Genomic DNA, 13,519 nt, shown 5'->3' with positions numbered 1-13,519 from the left:
ATGGTAAAACCGTCCTTGGGCTATGAATAGTTATAAGGGAAGGAGATCAGCTAACTGTGCCACATTTAAAGATACGGCTGTGCAGAACTCCGGAGATCAGGTCACTGTTAATCATGTCAATCAGTTAGTCAGTATTGATCCAGGATGGAGAGGGCACATGAGCAGCTGAACTAAGGAACCTTTTTCCAGTGGATCTGTGCCCTGTGCACTAACGCTCATTCCTCCACTCGTCCTCTGTATCATTTCGACAGCAGCATCCTCAGATCTGCTCTGCATCCAGCTCTCCAGTCCCGTTCCCACCTTTCCCGCTCATGCTTCCCGTGTCCCTGTCCTCCAGCCCTGCAGCGTGCCAAAGTGTTTACAACTTCCTTCTGGCTAATCACAATATTTCCAGTTCCCCTCTTGTTTCCCACCCACCTCTTGTGGGCTCTCAACCAAGTGCCGCGAGCATCCTGGCTGTGTTTGTTGCCAGACCTGGTAGGTAAGGGCTGGAGGCAGTCTTGCCTTTCTCTCTGGGAGGGTACAAATGCAGCATCTCTCTCTATTAAATCATCCATTTGCACAGAACTTGCAAGAAGACAGCGTCATTGCTATTTCTGTGCTTTTGCCAAATTTGGTAGAAATCAGATTCAGTAGTTACTGGTGCAGGGAGAACACCAGACACATAACCAGAAGACAGGCTGCTAAGTAAATCAGAAACGACCAGAACACCAGACGCCTGAGGAGCTCTGACTGTGACTTGTAAGAATGCCGATAGCAGAAATACCTGCATGATGAAGCAGCAGACGAAGAACAGCCATAGAAATACCCCGGAGGCTTTGAGGAACCCAAATCTAGATAGGGACGTCACAGAAATGTTAAGAGTTTGAGGTTTTGACTGAGTGTTGTATGAGAGTTATGAAAGATGTTGGTATCTACAAGATAACACGAGGAAGATGACACAAAGGCAGCTGAGGATGAACATGCAGCGTGATGGACTGTTTGCATTCATAATCCAACTCAGTCTCTTGCAGAGGGTTATGATATTGCTGAAAGTGGATACAAAAAGCTGATAGGATGAAGCAAAAGATGTTTTTGTGGCTTGCCGGACACGATGGGGCAGAGTGGAAGTCCTAACAGCATGTGAGCATTTTACAAAAGTGGCAGTGAAGGGAAGATAGCAAGTGGGAGTGAGTCCAATAAAGAACAAAAATGGGAGCTTTTAGTTCTAAAGAATTCAATTGCAGAAAGGCAGAGGAACACTTTAATGAGCTCCTTAACAGAGAGGTGGGCAAAGGTGAAGAGTAAGTGGCCGTTTTCCAGACAGCTGAGCTGTTCGCAGCAGAAATTTTGAAAAAAAGATGCAAAAGATGCTTGGGAAGCTCAGGACCAACAAGGCATCAGGGCACAGAGTGTTCCTGCTGAATTACTAAAAAATGGGTGGTGGAGATAAGATGAAAGCCATTACAAGCTATTTTTATTGGCTTGGAGGTTTGAAACAATAATGGAAGGGTTGACCGTGACCTAAATTGCATGCCCAGTTTCGAGAAAGGAGGAAAATGAGAGTGTGAGAATGTCAGAAAATGCTCTTTAAGGCTTGTAAAATGGAACTGTGACACCTGGGAGAGGCAGACCCCTTGCTGCAGGGAGCTAGTCTGGCTTTCCCAAACACAGGACTCAAGACAGTCCGAGATGGTTTTGCTGCTGACAGCTCTGGAGGCCTTTCAGCCCGTGCCCTGATCCGAATAAGCAGCTCTGTGGGTTCAGGCACAGCAGACCCAGGGACAACAAGCCCCACACGCTCCGCGCAACTGCTGGGGCTGCGTTTTTAATGTAACTCCTTGTGTCTGTTTCTGGATGGCCTCTGAGTTTCTTCTCTGTCTCTCAACCCTTGTCACTCAGCTCCATACACTACCCAGACAAAACCATGCTATCCAGAACAGTGGAATTCCTGAGCAGCCTCCCCTATATGAAACATATGTTTACTGAGTCTTAAAGATCCCTTAAATGGAAGAGCAGCACAGAAACCTACCATAGCTCTAGCTCATGAGATTTAGCCCAATCCTAAACCAGCATTTATGGAACTACTGCTTTTGTTTTGTGCTGTAATCTCAGCAAAATGCACCTACCACAGGCCATATGGTGCAGATTCGGCATTCAGTACCACCAGTGATGGTGTTATTCCTCCCAGTTTTATTGCAGCTACATACAATGCTGACGAGCTCGAAACTTTTCTGAATAGGACTCCGGAATACTTGGCAGTGTATTGCATGACAGTGCTATTTGCAGCTTGGCACTTCTCCCTGATTTATTGTTTCACATTAGTCATCAACATTAAAGCCCATCTCTCCTTTATTGGCTTCAGGTCAGAGACTGATGCCCTGATTCACTTTGAGAAGCACCCAACTTTACAAATATTCCCACTGACGTTCAAGGATCTCCGGTTCAGTTTGCAGAGCAGGTGGTTATGAAACTGTCATTTGCTTGTACATGAAATATAACCGTGTAAAAAAATTCCAGTATGTAATCTTCACAGTCACCTTTCAGAGTAGAGCTGTATTGCACACAGACCAGCTCCCTTCCTGCTTATTAAATTCGACTGTTGTCTTAACCTGCAAATTTTGGTAACTAATATTTCATATCCCAACCTAGTCATTTAAAAATACAAGGCATTACAGATGATTAAAATCTTAAAATCAAACGCTTGCTGGTTTGCTTATGTCCTAGCCTTCCCTCATAAGCTGTTTTTAAGCCAGTTGTCTATCTAACTAGATGCTTTACTGCATTATCATACCACAGCCAATACTTAATTAATCTTTAACTTTTCTCTTTATGAAGTGCTTTTTAAAAATCTTGGCACAAAATATCCTCTCTATTTTCTTTTACTATCATCCCATTAACAGCTTTGAAACATTGCAATGAATTAGTTATGCAAGACTTCTCATCATTTCACATCGCCTGTCTCATCATTGTAAATAAGGCACTGAAGCGCTGATTTACCAAGACCTGTCTCAAATAGATTACTGCATCCTTCAGAAATAACAGTATTTTCTTCCTAATACATGTTTGTGTTGGGTTCCCCCCCCCCCCCATATTTGACTGCATTTTTCTTTTGGGAATATTGCCTCACTCTGATAGGATCGGTTCAAGTATTTTTGAACTCTGCAAATTCTATGATGACTCGCCTTTAATTGCTTCTGATGTCTTTCACCTTTTTGCTGGGCTGGCTGGCAAGTTCAACCAGCTCTACGTTCCCAAGGTAGAGAAAAACCCAACAGATTTCTGCAGCTTCTGTAATCATTCCCCTCAGCAGAGTTGCTGAAAGGCTGAGGAACACCAGCCTTTGCCCTGGCAGCATATCACTGCTTAAGCATGCTTTATAGGTACTTCAACTGCTAGGACATATGGTGCAAAATATGTGCCGGCAAATCATTTCCAACTGTCATGGTCTTTAAGGCCCCGAGATACCTCGTTCGGCAGCCTAGGCTGCGGCAAGCACATTGCTATGTCCTGTGGCATCCTCCTTTTCCCTGACTTATATCCACTTGAGCAGAAGGAAAACAGTAGCAGCAGATTGATTGCAATATAGTTACTGCTTTTCAACACAGAAGGTTTTATTTTAAAATCACATTTGCCCTTTATCTTGTATCTTGCTTGTACCTGTCATGTCGATAGTTACCAGGTAGGGAAAGGAAAGAAATGCAACCCCAGATAACCCAGCAAATAAACATGTGATGGGCTAATTTTTACTGAAGAAGTTTTTCCACTTTGCAATGATTCAGCAGCAGCTGCCATAAAATCTTTGATTTTTTTTTTTTTTTTTGTGATAGTGGAATAAATACAGTATTATTAATGCTCAGAAAAAACCCCATACCAAAACCCAGAGATTTTTTTCAGCTTGCTAATAAACCTGGCAGTTTACTGTTCCAACAAAAGCAATATATCTAGGAAAGCAGCAAGTACAATTAATTCACACTTGATGCAAGTGTCCAAAGATGCAGAGTGATCTAAGCTGCAAGGCGAAAGCAACTTAATTCTTGCTTTTAGGACACTACAAAGTGAACAAAGTGCCCTGAAATGGCTTTTACACGCAGGACGCAGCCAGGCCTGCCCAGCAGCCGCCCGTGGCACTTGGCAGGCGTGCAGGGCACACGGGCTCATCCTTCGCTTCGGTGTGAGCACTCCCACTTCGTTCACTCAAAGCTGGCCGCGCTCCATCGTAGCCGGTAAACCGGCAATCCCCTTCTCTCCAGGATGCTGACACAGCGTGCCACACGGCACAGCGCCGACAGCTAGCACTTGGTGTGCGTGGCTGGCACACCGTGCTGGCGCGCAGAGGAGGGCTGCAGCCCGCTGCCCACCCGGCTGAACCCGGATTAGCCCGGCCACCGGAGCCTCTCCTGCCTCCCCATGGGCTGTGGTGGCTGAAGGAGCCTTCTGGTCCTGCTTTGGAGAAGCATCTCCGAGCGCGAGCAGGGGATGCCAGCCCAGCTGCTGCTCCTCATTGCTGGCTGTCATTTGCCACACTGCAACAGCAGGTTTGGTGCTGCAGGTAACAACCTGAGCCCTGGAGAGCTCGGGGCCATGTCCTCACTGGTGCAGACTAGTGCATCCTCCTTCCCTACCCCATGCTTTCTACACAGGTGTCTTTTACTTCAGCTTGAGGAGAGCAGCAAAGGAAACCAAAGCCAATACAAGCCCCTGGAAGGGACAGAGGGTGGGCTGAGGTCCCTGTAACACAGTGACTGCTGCAGCCAGCAAGGGCAATGCTCAGCTCTGCTCCTTCCTAGGGGAGATGCCACTGAGAGCTGGCACGGCCAAAAGAGCTCATGGCTCCACGCCAGTGGAGATCCTTGAGAGGCAGGGTGTAACTCAGCAGGCGGTAGGTCATTTTTTCCAGTCTGAGGTAAGATGGGCATCTGTGGAGAAGGGAGATGGGATGGTCTGAGTCACCCCACAGCCAACTCACCCTGCAAGGACTCATGCCTGTGCAAGGGAAGGGACAATGGCCAGTGGCTGTAGAAATGGAGAAGTGGAGGGCAGCTGTGCCTGGTGGAGCCTGGGCTTAAGCCCAAGCTGCAGCCTCAGTCTCCTGAGACTCTCTCTGCTTGCTGGAGAGAGACAGGCTCCTCTGGGGCTCCATCGGAGCAGAAATCCAATTTGGATGGCCAGATGTGCCTTCTGTTTCTCCTCCTCTGTGGGTCGCGAGGAATCCCACGTCCTCCAAGCATGCATACATATGAGTGTGTAACACAGGTAAGCCAGTCTCAATAGATGCTCAGAAACATTTGAAACATTAATCTGAGTGGTGAAAATCGAAAGTAGACACAGAAATATATATTAAAAAAATACAGAGATACATAGAAAATAACTAGTTGAGAAAGCTACATATGGGAGCAGTTTTGAATTAAATACCACTTAAAAGTGTGATGGTTACTTTAACCACAAAAGGGTTGGTCTTATGCTGCAACAGTCACAGTGTCAGAGCACATGAGAGATGCAGGGAGTGAGCACATATGACGCAGCTGAGTCGTGGAGAAAGAGAGAAAAAAGAAAGATGGATTTAACCCTCAGATTGTGGTTGAATAGTTCCAGACCTCCAGCAGCAAGACCTCCTCCTGCTGCTCGCTCCTTTGTGGGGCTGGGTGCATGATGCTCTGTCCCTGCACTCCTGCTAGCATGGTTATTTGTAGCTCCTCCGTCCACTTCTTGGTGAGACCAGGCAGGGAAAGGAGCAGAGGGGGCAGAAACCGCCGTCTCGTGTCTCAGGGCCAGGTGGGAAATGAGCAGGGGCAGGGAGATACCTGCAGAAGGACCACTGCCAGAGGCAAGTCGTCCTGGATCCCCAGACTTGGCAGGATGGTTTCATAGAGAAGTGAAGCATGGGGCATAGGAAAATATCTGGGTTTTCTCCCCCTGGGTGATGGAAAACATTTCATGATTAAACTGAAAGAATTCTTTCATAGCAATTGGAGCGACAATTAGTGACAATGGCAGGCAGCTGTTGTACTGTGACCACGGCTTATTAAGCTAATCATAATTGTCTCCCTGTTACCTTGTGCTCCTCCCTGTCTGTATGGGGCATCCATCTGTTGTCGCTTGTTCTGTAATTAAACCGGAAGCTCTTTGGGGCAGGGACCATCTTTTCATTATGTTTTGCACAAGGGGGTCCCAATCAGAGCCTCTGGCTGCTACTCCAGTGCAAATAAAGTGGCAATAAATAAGGGAAAATATGCTACTTCTCTTTGATTTGAATACCAGTTACAGCTTAGAAAGCATTACTGCTAATGAGACGTGGTTTCTGAGGGGGAAATGTGCTTCATCACTGGAGAGAGACACACACTTTGCTGCCGGCGAAGGCTCGAGGGTCGTGGTGAGACTGACCCTCCTGAGACTGCAGTGTGCGAGCTCCAGTGTCCCATGGGAGGCCGAAGGCTTTGCCCCCAGCCGAGTGCTCAGCAGTCAGTGGAGGAGGCATCAGTGAATTTGCCACAGGTCACTTACCCCCTGGGCCAGGGCTGGCCCCGATCAGTTGAGGGAACCTGGGAACCGTAACCCTAAGCACCCGCCACAGCCTTGCTCCTCGGAGCTGCACCCTGTGCCAGCTGCTGGCTGCTCCTGGGGCACGTGCCAATGGTACCCCGTGTGCTGATGTGTGTGTGTCTGTGTCTGCACACGCATCCGTGGGCAGGACACGGGGAGGACCTGGCGTGGGGCATCCTGCAGCTGGGAAAGCGCAGAGCACGGCGCTGAGCCAGGGAGGCTGGTCCACGGCCCCTGCGCCCAGGGCAGCGGTGCTGCTCCGGCTCGGGATGGCGCGTGGGCAGCAGCTGGACCCTGCTCCAGTGGGGACACCAGGAGCCTTAGTGTCAGGTCAAAATAGGGGGAAAAAACCCTCCACCTGAGGCCTGCAGTGCAACACCTTGATGCAGGCAGTTCATCACTCACGTCTCCTCTTTCTACAGCATGTTTTCCACGTCCCTATAGAAGTATGTTACTTCACCGCTGTGTTAGTAGTCTGCTTCAGAGGCAGTAAACAAAAGCCCGCACGGCTAGTTCACACTTCACCGGGCATCAAGCTTCGCATGTGTCAGTACTCTTATTTTATTTGAAGCTCCAGGAGGCTGGGAGTTTGCTGCAATTAGCGCTTTACTGAAAGCCCTGCAAGGCCAGGACCCATCTCTTTCTCCGGCACGGCTTCGAGGCGCAGCAAGAAGGGGTCCCAGGTACGGCGGGCGCAGCAGCCTGCGCAGCACACGCCGTGCACCCACCATTTCTGGCGCTGCCGTCAGCCCCTGCGGCATCCCCTCTGAAAACAGGCGCTGCCTTTGCGATCGCTCCCGCTCCCTGCAAACCAGCTGGAAAAAAATTCTCCACTCCCCTAAGAGAATATTGCCAACCCGCCCCAAGAGCGCGGTGCATGTTATGAATATTAATACTGAAGGCTTGGTGGAAAAAATAACCCGAGTGCCCTCTAGTGACACGGGATCCGAGCCGTGCTGGGGCTCCGGGGGGGGATCGGTGGATTTGGGGTGCGGAGGTCTGGCTGAGCAGGGGTGATGGGAGCCCAGGCAGGCCCGAGGCGGTGATTTGGGGGAGAGACCTTTGCAAGGATGAGGACTGATAAAAATAAGCTGTGGCCTTGCTGCTGTAGCCTGCTGGAAACCCTGGCTGTCGGCAGCAGCCGTGCAGCCTGTACGTGCAAGCTGACCACCCAGAAAGCCCACCAGTAAGATACTGGTGCCGTCCCTGACCTGCCTTTTCCCAGCTGCCCTGGCCCAGCGGCAGCAGCCCTGTTATCCAGCTTCTCCAATTCTTCAGCTTTTTCCTGCCTTGAATTCATGCTCCCCTGTGACACAGTATTTTCCATGGAAACCAGCGATAAAGTCACAGACAAATGTTCCTCGCAGTTCTGTCACCAGCTGCCCTTTCAAATACATGAGGCAAGAGAGGCGGCCGGCGGTACCTTACCTCAGCCCGCTCCCCTCGCCTCTGCAGCCTCAGGGCTTCGAGCCGGGGGCTGGCAGGCACGGGCATCTCTCCCCTCCCTCTGTGCAGCCCTGCACACAGCGAGGGCGAAGAAACGTCTCTTCTTCCAGCTGTCCCCTGCGTGGGGACTCTATCTGTCCCAGGCAACTCCCTGGTTTTTGTCGGGATTTTGGTGTGTCTCTCCATTTGCCTTCTTGCAACGTTTCCTGCGGTGGGCTCGGGTAGGAGCCTACCTGTTCCTTGGCTTCCTGGTGGAAATCCATTTACTGGAATAAGTCAAGTGAGGAGATGAACAGCTGAGCAAATTGCCGGCGTCCTCAGCTGGCAGGCCTTCGCTCTGCATGCAGGCTGGACCGGCGTTGCCATTGCTAAAATGAGGGCAATTAAAATGGGCAGCTTGACTGCCAATATATCTTCCCAGTCCAATGTAGTTGCTTGGAATAGAGAGAGGCTTTCATGCGATAATGCAAATTATCATCATAAGTCAAATAACAATAATAAAGAGCTAGGGTGATAATGCTGACTGTAATTATTGCATTTATTACAGCAAAGCAAGACAAGAACGAAACGCGGCTGAGCTGATCTTGTAAACCATCCTTGCCCTAAGCGGGCTGCAGTCCCAACACAGCAGTCCTGCACAGCAGCAGAAGGATGGGGACATTCAAACTAGCCACACAGCTCCTCAGGAAAGTTTGCAGGTTGTACTGGGTTGTCTAATGCACTCCAAGTATTCTGATGGTTTTCCACATTTTGTTTTAAAAACGAGCTTAAAATAAGCGAGAGCTGAGTGGATTATTACTTGGCTTTAGTCTGCCGAAGGATGAGGCTTTTAATATGCATGCCCAGTTTGCAAAGCTTTTCCTTTTCTGTTGCTCTTTTGCAAAGCATTTAAACATATTGACTTGGAACCATAAAGCAAATCCCTGAACATTAATTCCAGACAAAAAGCCTTTTTTTTTTTTCCCTGGGAACTCTGATTGGGAAAATGTAGCCAGTAGATGCGCTTGATTTATAAAGGAGCATCCTTGCAGCTCTGACCCTTTGAATACTATTTTTCAAGCCCTGACTGCCTGTGAGAGGCCAGGATGCGACTGCTGTGACCGCTGGGCCGGCTGTTATCCTGGAGGAGGACCCCAGGGTGGGTCTCTCCGGGATCAGGAGCGGCAGGCCTGTCTCTTCCCAGCCGTGGAGACTGCACAGCAGCGCTTTCCACCCTTCAGCTACGGGCAGCTGCAGCCTGCGTTGCACTGCAGAGAGGAACGGGCAATCGCTACTGCACGTCTGCATCCATAAACCGGCTCATAAATCACCCCAGCAGCAGCCCAGGGAGAGGACAGGAGCTTGTGATAATAATTATCTGTCACTTCCAGCCAGAACCCTCTTTCCAAAGGGCCATTTTCCCCCCGCTTAAATCCCAATCCAATCCAGTGGCCTTTACAGTGTCTTGCTCAGCGCAAGCCAAGGTGGCACAGGATTCCCCTTGTCTGCTGCAGACCCTGCTCGCTGCAGTGGAAAACCATAACCGTGCCCTCTAACCGTGACGGGTTCTGTAACCGCAGCCCTGTGTTGTAACCGCAGCGGGAGCAGGAACCATGTCGGCAAGGCTTCTGGCCACTTTCTGCCTGTCAGATGCTATGTCTTTCCAGGATGTTTCTCCCTGTGTAATGGTTATCAAATAAGATGAATGAATCGAGCAATAAGATGCCACATTGCTGCCTGTGACTGGACTTCTCCAGCCTGACTAACTGCAAATGCTCTCCTAAGTCAGCGGCCCGCGAGTCCCTGGGGGATTAGTCAGAGTTTCCAGCACTCAGGATCACTGCAGACGAAGCCACGGTGCCACTCCTGGTTTCGTGCAAGTCGACGTGTACGCACAAGCCTGGGCATGGGGACAAGCAGGGCATCCAGCTCACAGCCACCAGCTCTTCTATGGAGCCCTGAATTTACAGATTCAACAGTCCAGTAATTATAAAAATGAAGGAAAGGTAACTTTTGTGCTGCATCATAAGATCGCCATAAGACCAAGGCTATGCCATTTTGCCTCTCGGCTCAGAAGCCTTACTCCAGCCAGCCCCCAGGCTCCGTCTTGAAATCATGCACCCTGCTGTGTCCCACCTCAGCCACTTTACTTCCCCCATGTAGGCAGTGTTGATGCCTGATTTGTGGTTATGCTTCTGTCTCCCCCCTTCAGCAGCTGCTAGAAAGCCCTCCCCAAATCCACCTGCCGACTGCAGCGATCTCTCTTAAGTCATCTCCAAAATTTTCTAGAAGTTGTGTGGTGAACCAGGACAAGCGGAGCAGCAAACCACAGGCAGCAAAGGGGCTGGTTTTACTGCTGCCCTCTGCTTTATGGACATATTGAAGCCCCTTGTCCCATCCTTCGGCATGAAGATCCTGGGGGAGAAGGGGACTCTCCCTGAGGGTGTGTTTGCACAGCACCTCACCCTGCATGACCCACCAAGGAGCCCACCAAGGCACAACGAGGGTGGGTGGCATGCACACCCAGCAGGTTAAGAGGGACCATCAAGTGGGATTCAGCACAGAGGTCTGGGCACAACTGTTGACCAAGTCCCACAGCTGTGGGGCGAGGAAAGTGCGTGCTTGTGTTTCCCCTAAGCACCTGCTGGTTGCCTTTCCAGGGCACAGGCTAGAGAGGACTTTGTTCAGCCATTTTGTGTAACATTAATTTGAAAAATAAATAGAGAAAAATAAAAATAACCTGCCCTTGAAACAGGATCAGTGCTACAGTGGTGAATAAAAGTAAGCAATAGTCTCTGCTTGGGGCTCTAGGCACCTGGTGAGGAACGAGTAAACTCTTGCTGCCCAAATGAGAAGTGAATAAACTCCATTTGCTTGCCTTCACCTTTGACTTTGATGTGCAGAATCAAAATCTCCAGACTTCCTACGTTGATGGAAACAGCACAAAGACGTCAAGGCTTCCTCAGGATGCTTATGATTCTGCGATCTCCCCTCCTTCCCCTGCTCTCTGCCCCTTCAGTCGCTGATCAAACATCTGAATTCAAAGAGGCTGATCCTGAGGTAAGAGGTATGTCTTCACTCATTTCTAGTATACATCAAGACAGCACCTGGTCCTCTGAAATAAAAATGGATCCAACAGCAAAGGAATCAAAAGGCAGAGCCCAGCTCTGGCCGCGGCCTTTCTCCAACCAGGACACCAACACCCAGCCCCTCACTGCTGCTCCTGGGCAATAAATAATTCCTGCTGAAGACAAAGGAGACAGGGAGAGGCAGGCAGAGAGCACATGCTGCTTCATTTAGCAGCACATTCCCTTCTTGAAAGGCACCAAGCGGCCAAGCCACTGGCCAGCATTCATCCCTCCGATAAAAGAATGTGTTGGGAAGTGGGTTGCAGGCTGCCAGGATGGAGACGGCAGCGATGTGAGTGGCTACCATCGCTGGCAAACACTGGGAAATGAATGTCACACACCTTCCCCTGTGCCCAAGCTGCACGGGGCGCTGCGGTAGGGGTTGGTCAGCAGCAGGAGCGAGGGCAAGGAAAGAGGTTTGCCGGCTGCTGGCCTTGCAAGGGGCTGTGCCTTAGCGCATTCGCTCTGGCAAGGGTCAAACCCGGTGTCTGCAGACTGCAGTGGGAATCTGGTGGCTGGACTCAGTGGGAGCCAAGCTGGTGCTTTAAGCTAGTAGCCTGGGTCCCCCTGACACGGCCAGCTCTGAGCTGGAGCCCATGCCTTCAGCACTGAAAACAAGCCCCACACTGACGGCAGTGAGAGCAGGAGCCGGCTCCTCTTTCCCATCTCATGAGAGAAGAGAGGCATCCCATTTCTGCTTAAAGAGGAAAGAGTTTGCACTCTCACGGCAGTGGCTGGTCAGTGGGCAGCGACTGGTGCTGTGCTGCCGGAGGTCAGGTCTCCACTGGTGGTGCTGGTGGTCATTTTGGAAGGATCTGCTGGAGAAAAGGGCTAGCACCAAGCAAGGAAAAAAAAACCACCCCGAGTCTTTCTATTCACCTCTGTTATCTTAGGCTTTGATTGTTTATTGGGGTGGTCGGAAAGGCTTATTCTGCCTTCAGCCCAGCACCTTGCATCTTGTCTCCTTTCAACAGGCAGAGCAGGGGGCCAAGGCTGGGTGTGAGGTGTCTTGCTAAAAGATGGCAGCTTTCTGTCAAGAGGGAGCATGGGGCTCAAGAGGAAAGGAAGGCAGAAGACAGTCTGAGAACAAGAAGACAGAACCCCAGAAACAGGAGAGAGAGAGGACTGCCAGAAGAAAGAGAAGAAGGAGGAGAAGGTGGAGTTGTGGGGACAGACAAAACAAAGAAAGACTAAGAAAGAGACCTGCAGCAGATAGATATTTATATTGCTCTGACTTCCAAAGATTTAAACCCATCTTGCTACTCACTCATGGTGCTGGACATGCTTTAAATAACCACCTGACCTTCCTCCTTTGCCCTCTGACTTGTCTTCTCCTGCAGCTGGCTGCTCTTGTTGCCCACAACGCATAGAGCCCTCAGGGCCACCGGTGGCTCTGGCCAGCGAGGTTGGCCTCGCAGGGTGGTGGAGTGCCCAGGGGCTGCATAAACGAAACACGTCATCCTCATCGGAGTGATGGCAAGCCAGGGAGATGCTTCTTGCCTGTGCTTTGCCCCATGTGGACCCTGCTTGCTGCGGCCCAGCTAGCTCATCCGCCTCTTGCTCTGGGCGGGCGGCTCAGCTCACTCCCATCACCCTTTCCTCTTTCTCCTCTTCCAAAGGCTGTGGGGTCTCCTGCCCCTTCTGCTTTTGCTCTTTTTCAGGCAAGTCTTAAGGCAATCAGCTGCTCCTTTCACAGCCCAGTTCAGGCCTTCTGTCTTGCTCTCCATTTTGTTGCAGGCTACTTCTTTCACATCCTGGCAATGCCACTTCTCTAAATAATGTATGTGGTGGGGATAGCCACACGGTCTTTCTGGTCCTCACACATATGTACCTTTGTATGTAAGTACCAGCTTGTGCTGTGGGAGGACATCACAGGATCCATCAGGTGGACATCCCATAAGCTGCCCAGCACTCTACCCTGTATTTTAATAAAATTTTGGCTCAGCTTTTGGCTGCTCCCACAGGGTGCACAAGACTGTAAAGGCACATAGAGCCCTTGACATCTATTACATGGGCTTAGAAATTTGGGTTAGGGCTAGGCATCTCTGCACCACCTTGTACAGGTCTCTAGCACAGCTGGGCCTGAAAGTGCAAAGCCAAGGGGACCTGGACTCAGGGGGGACAAGGTGTCCCCAGGCACTCTGATCTGCATAGGGGCAGCAACTTTGTAAGCTTTCCTGCTGAGCCAGCCATGTTTGCCTGCTGACATCTTCTGCATGAGGACTTTGTTTCCCCCCTGCAAGCTCTCCCCAGAGGAAATCCTGCCTCTCGCTGAATGCCTGGTGTGCTGGAGCAGAACGGGGCTGGGGCTTCTTCCGACATCTTTTCAACGGTTAGTGAGTGAGGTCAACACAAAAGCATTTCTAGTTCCACGACAGCTCATGTGCAGTTGATGTTGCTGAGATCTGGGTGACCAGGCTGAAGAGACACAGTCAAAGCAAAAC

Source organism: Buteo buteo, chromosome 6, assembly GCF_964188355.1.
Source record: "Buteo buteo chromosome 6, bButBut1.hap1.1, whole genome shotgun sequence".
In the NCBI taxonomy this organism is placed as follows: domain Eukaryota; kingdom Metazoa; phylum Chordata; class Aves; order Accipitriformes; family Accipitridae; genus Buteo; species Buteo buteo.
Note: the sequence above shows the minus strand (reverse complement) of the source record.